This window comes from Glycine soja, chromosome 9 (genome assembly GCF_004193775.1).
Source record: "Glycine soja cultivar W05 chromosome 9, ASM419377v2, whole genome shotgun sequence".
NCBI classification, from domain to species: domain Eukaryota; kingdom Viridiplantae; phylum Streptophyta; class Magnoliopsida; order Fabales; family Fabaceae; genus Glycine; species Glycine soja.
Genome location: NC_041010.1, coordinates 34,927,270 through 34,932,492, shown reverse-complemented (window position 1 = coordinate 34,932,492; position 5,223 = coordinate 34,927,270). Strand labels below are relative to the sequence as shown.

Here is a 5,223-nt window from a genome sequence, read left to right as displayed (position 1 = left end):
AAATTTTACATGTTCAGAGAAAAAGAAATGCCTTTACCATTTTTTAGAAGACCCACGCTGTTAGAAATGCTCAAAATTGATGGGTCACAGCTTCAGTTATTTGAAACCCATTATAGTAAAGCTCCACTTGTGCTTGAACACACAAATATCTGTTTTTGATAATCACTGCCCACTCTGGTTTGTCATTTACCAAATTTCCTATTTTTGATTGGCTAATTATAATTCCAGCCTTAATTTTGCAATATGTTGCATCCCCTGAAATATGATGAATGAATTAAACATTAATTATATTTAAAAACTTAATTACTATTTTGTTTCTCTAATTTATTTTTAAGTTTGATTTCATCCTTTTATTATTAACATATTCAATTAGATCTTTTAATTTTTAAAAATGATTCAGTTAGATACTTTCATTTGTAGAAGTTTTAATAATGTACTTTATTTTTTTTATAATAGTTTTAATTTGATCCCATTTTTATTTTCATTTACTTTAAAAAATTAAAAAAAATAAGATCAGATTTGGTTTTAAATAGGACCAAATTAAATTTATTTAAAAAATAAGAGATCTAATTGAAACTTTTAAAAATAAAAGAATTAAAAATTAAAGGACCTAATTAATTTTTTTTTAATAATAAGATGATTAAACTAAAATTCAAAAAAAAAAATAGAAGAGGAAAATAGCGATTAAGTAAAAAAAAAGAAGCTAATTGCTCGTAAAAGGTGTTATGTGACATATAATTATGTGTGATATGCTAAGTGTCATCAAGATTAAGTTTATCAAACAAGTTAGTCTCTTTTAGCATGATAAATCAAAGTTTGAGATTTTTCATTTCACTTAAGTAGATGTGCTTGTATTGTATGAACTAATAAATATAGTCTTTGCTAGTTAAGAAAATCATGTGAATAAAGTACAGAACCTTCTTCACAATTGTCCAAACAACACCTTCAGTGCATGGTGGAGTTGTAAGAGAACCAACATATCTGTAGTACGGTCTGCTTTTAAACTTGATCTCTCTTGGGTTGATTACTCCTACATCTATATCCTTGTCCACACTTGATTTTATGTCATTGAGCAGCTGCCAGAGAGAATAAAGTTTTTGTTATAGAAAAAACAAATTGAAATTAATAACTCAGTCATTTCCAGCACCATATTACTCACTCAGTTACAATACATAAATTCGCAATTAACCACATAATCATTTTTCCAGCATCAAATTAGATTCTCTTTTATGACTTATGTATAATCATTGCGTTAAATAATGTTAATAGCAAGGTTTTAAATTGTGGTCACAATTAAAGCTTTGTATTCTTGATATTGTAGGAAAGTATGGATAAATATATCTATGCAGCTGATATGGCTATAATTGTAGATGCAAAGATCACAAAATCCTTGAAATTGCAGTCAAAATTGTAGTTGTGGACCATTTTTTTAAATGAAAAAATAGTTTAACCACATTTATTTACTTATAAAGCAAAGTACAAAGTTTCAGCATTGAATAGAATTTAGAAGCCCTTTTTTTCATTTTTATCTATAGACTGCTTCTTCTAAAATTTGAGATTCATAGAATCACAGAAGGGGCAAAGTTATCTTACAATTTATAGGGAAGAGAAGAGAACTATATACTTAAATTTACATATTTGCAAACATTTATCTAAACTAGATATAGAAACATGTAGTAATCTATACACTGTAGTAATGTAATTTTTTTTAGGGTTTTAGCAAACTATATAGGTATATTAATGAGGTTTGCTGATGAGTTCATGTTCATGTTGAGTGATGGACTACTTGAGACTGTGGGGATCTTGTTCATGTTCACCATTTACACAACTACGTAATTTGCTTTGTACTAATATTGACCAATCAGTTTCGCTTAATTTGCAGGACTACCAAAACTATTGAGCAATACCATCGTAGCTCTTTTACTCCTCAAGACGAACACGTTGAATGTGAAACTCAGGTACGCATGTGTTCACTAACTCAAGTTAGTAGTGAATTATTTTTCTTAGATAGAATTAATGCAAAAAGATAGCCCTGTCTACAACAATATATATATATATATATATATATATATATATATATATATATATAAGTCTTAACGATATGATACATCTCTATATATAACAGCAATCAATTAATTTGATCTTGTTAGTGAATATTTATTAATTTTTTGTTTTGGCTATCAGAGCTGGTACCAAGAGGTGTCAAAGCTAAAGGCAAAGTATGATTCTCTTCAAAGGACCCAGAGGTAATCACTTATGCCTATTCTAAAGAATAGACTTGTTTTAATATATATCTAATATCTAATACCTTCTGATGAATATATTATCATGTTTTCAGCAGTCACATGCATATGTATCTTAATCACAAACAAAAGGAGTTAATTAATATAGTAACAAAGGTTAGAAAATCATAACCACCCATGTAAAGTTAATTAACTTTCCAATGTATTGTTGTTTTAGGCATTTGCTTGGGGAAGATGTTGGACCATTGAACATAAAGGAGCTGCAGAATCTTGAGAAATAGCTTGAAGGGTCTTTAGCACAACCAAGGCAAAGGAAGGTGCGAACACATATTTGTAGAATTTCTCTTTATTGCTCTATGGATTCTTGATGGTACTATACCTTAATTAGGTTTTAAAGCATGTGCCTATAAACAAGAACTGACAACAATCTTTCCAGTACTTTAACTAGACTATGCATCATATTGTTTGTGATCATATATATATATAAAAGTGTATGTGTACGTATAATCACTGTTTCCATATGATATAAGGCTGAGGTAAGGGAAAAAAATGATATAGAGGAAGGAGTTTACTTGCCAAAAGATATGTAAAGTTAACTAGTTTTTTATTTTTCGTGTCAAAGTCCTTGAGATAGTTGGGATAAGCATGTTCCTTGATTGTTTGGGGCAGTGTTTGGGTGGTTCTTGTCTCGGTTTTGGAGGGATTCCAACCCCGACGAGAATTTGGGAGGGAGTTGATTGTATAGTGGGGTTTTTTGCTTTAAGTGGTATACAGGTTTTTGGTTGGATGTTAATGATGTTGGGGTATGTTAGGGTAGTGAAGCTTTACTAGTAGGATCAGTGGGAACTTTTGTGAGGACTCTTATGTTTTTCTTGTTGTGCAAGGTTCTCCCCACTCCTTGTGGGTATCCCTCTGCTCTATATATTAATATTATTATTTGTCTTCCAAAAAATGAACTTACAAAAACATGAATTTGAGAATTGAAAAATATAAATTTTAATTTGAAAAATTGAAAATGATAAATCTTAAACTTGAAGGACTAAAAATATATTTAAGGAAAAAAAATATGAAAAATTGTAAAATTGAGGGTGTAAAAGATATAATTATGAACAAACTTGAATTAAAAGTAACATTTTTTCATAGAAATTATGGTTGTACCATTTTCTAATAGCTAAGAGAAATAAGAAGAGGATAGAGGGAAGTGTAAAAATCAAATGAATGATATAATAGAAGAAAAAAATGAATTTAAAAAAATTATAAAATCTATTCATAAGAATAATATAATTTGTTTTCAAGCTCACTCCAAGCCCACTTCCAGCAAGGTAGTGAGCGGTACCACATATGCTTTGCTGCCAAAGTATGTGCGTGTGTCACAATAGAGTGTGCATTCTTGTAAACAATGTGCATTCTTTTAATCCCTTGTGAAAATTGCAACGATATAAACAATGTGCATTCTTTTAATCCCAACACAACATTCAATTTTCCCTTGTGCATTTCTGAGCATTTTCTAAGAGATGAGCATCTGCAGAGTCATTAGTACTGGTCATTTGACTACCAGTAGCTCTAATTTTCTTTTGTCCAATTTCATTCGGAAGTTCAGACTTGTCATCTTCTTCTGGAAGTTCAGACTTGTCATCTTCTTCTGGAAGTTCAGGCTTGACATCTCCATCATCAGCCTTTATATAAACTTGCTCATCACTGTGAAGTCAAGGATAAAAATCAGGGAAAAAGAACAAAGAAAAAAAAGTCAAATTTTGAACTCCTCATGTGATGAACATAAAACAAGTAACAATTAACACATTTATTTCGACAGAATATGCATTTAAATATCATAGACAATTGATGCAGTTTTAATAGCACACAAGAGTATCAAGAATATCTAGGCAGCAGCTCCTATGTCTTTCTGTTTAATTATGACTATTAGAAAACATCAATATTCAAAGGGCTCTTTGCAACTGGCAGCACGACTTTCATGATGATATTTTATGCCAACAACTACATCTTTCAGGCTTTAGAATAATATGCGGCTTTCTATCTATTTTGTTAAGAAGTGCCCCATTAGCTAGGAAAATAATCCAAGTAGTTGTTATAAGACTTGAGCAACCCTCTCCTCTCGAGCTAACTTTTATGATTGAGTTAGGCCTGGTCCATTTAATGGAAATACTTGATTTGGTAACTGTCAAGAATATAGGCAAGTATTATGGATTAAGGAAGCAGCGACTCCTAAAATCAAGGGGTGACTAATAGGGAGCTTGATTCTGGGTGGCCAATTCCTATTAATTAGGATGTTGATTGCAGGGTGATAGATTGACAATTAAACATTTGTATACCCTTAACCCATCCTTCTATTATAACAGATGCAGTAGGGACACTCCCCTTTCTTGAGGTGTTGAGTGTTAGACACGTTAATTCCCACACCAACACCAGTATGCCACATGTTAGACACTACTCATTCAATGTTCACTTAAAAAAAAAAATTATTGACCCAAATATACTATATGACTCAAACACTCAAGTCAACACCTCCATCTCCATATGGACAGACATTTTAAGAAAACTAGTATTATAAAAAAAATATTTAGTTTTTAGCATTAAGAAAAATTCACTTTAAAATGTAATATAAAATATTAAAAAACAATGTCTCTTAGTATGTTTTGTGAGGCTCATTATAATAGAAAGGTGCATATACAAGAATATACAAATATTGGTTACTATTTTAGATCTTTTATGTTTCTCATATGTATGCGTGTTTTATAGAAGTGTCCCACACTCCCACTATCCTATATTTTTTACATTGACCATGTCAAAGCATTTGTGTTAGTGTTGGGCCTAGTGTCCATGTTGGAGTCATCTGTCAGAGTATAATAAGCATGAGGAGTGAGGACTAAGGCACAGTGTGCTTCATCCCACAACATTTTTACATCTTCTCTTTCTCTCCCAACACAATGACCATGGAAAACTACTCATTTAATATAATACA

General features: G+C 30.9%; 1 pseudogene; it reads left to right on the top strand.

Moving 5' to 3' along the window:
• Positions 1-1,740: 1,740 nt before the first annotated feature.
• On the top strand, positions 1,741-2,664 carry LOC114368397 (annotated as a pseudogene).
• Positions 2,665-5,223: the final 2,559 nt, after the last annotated feature.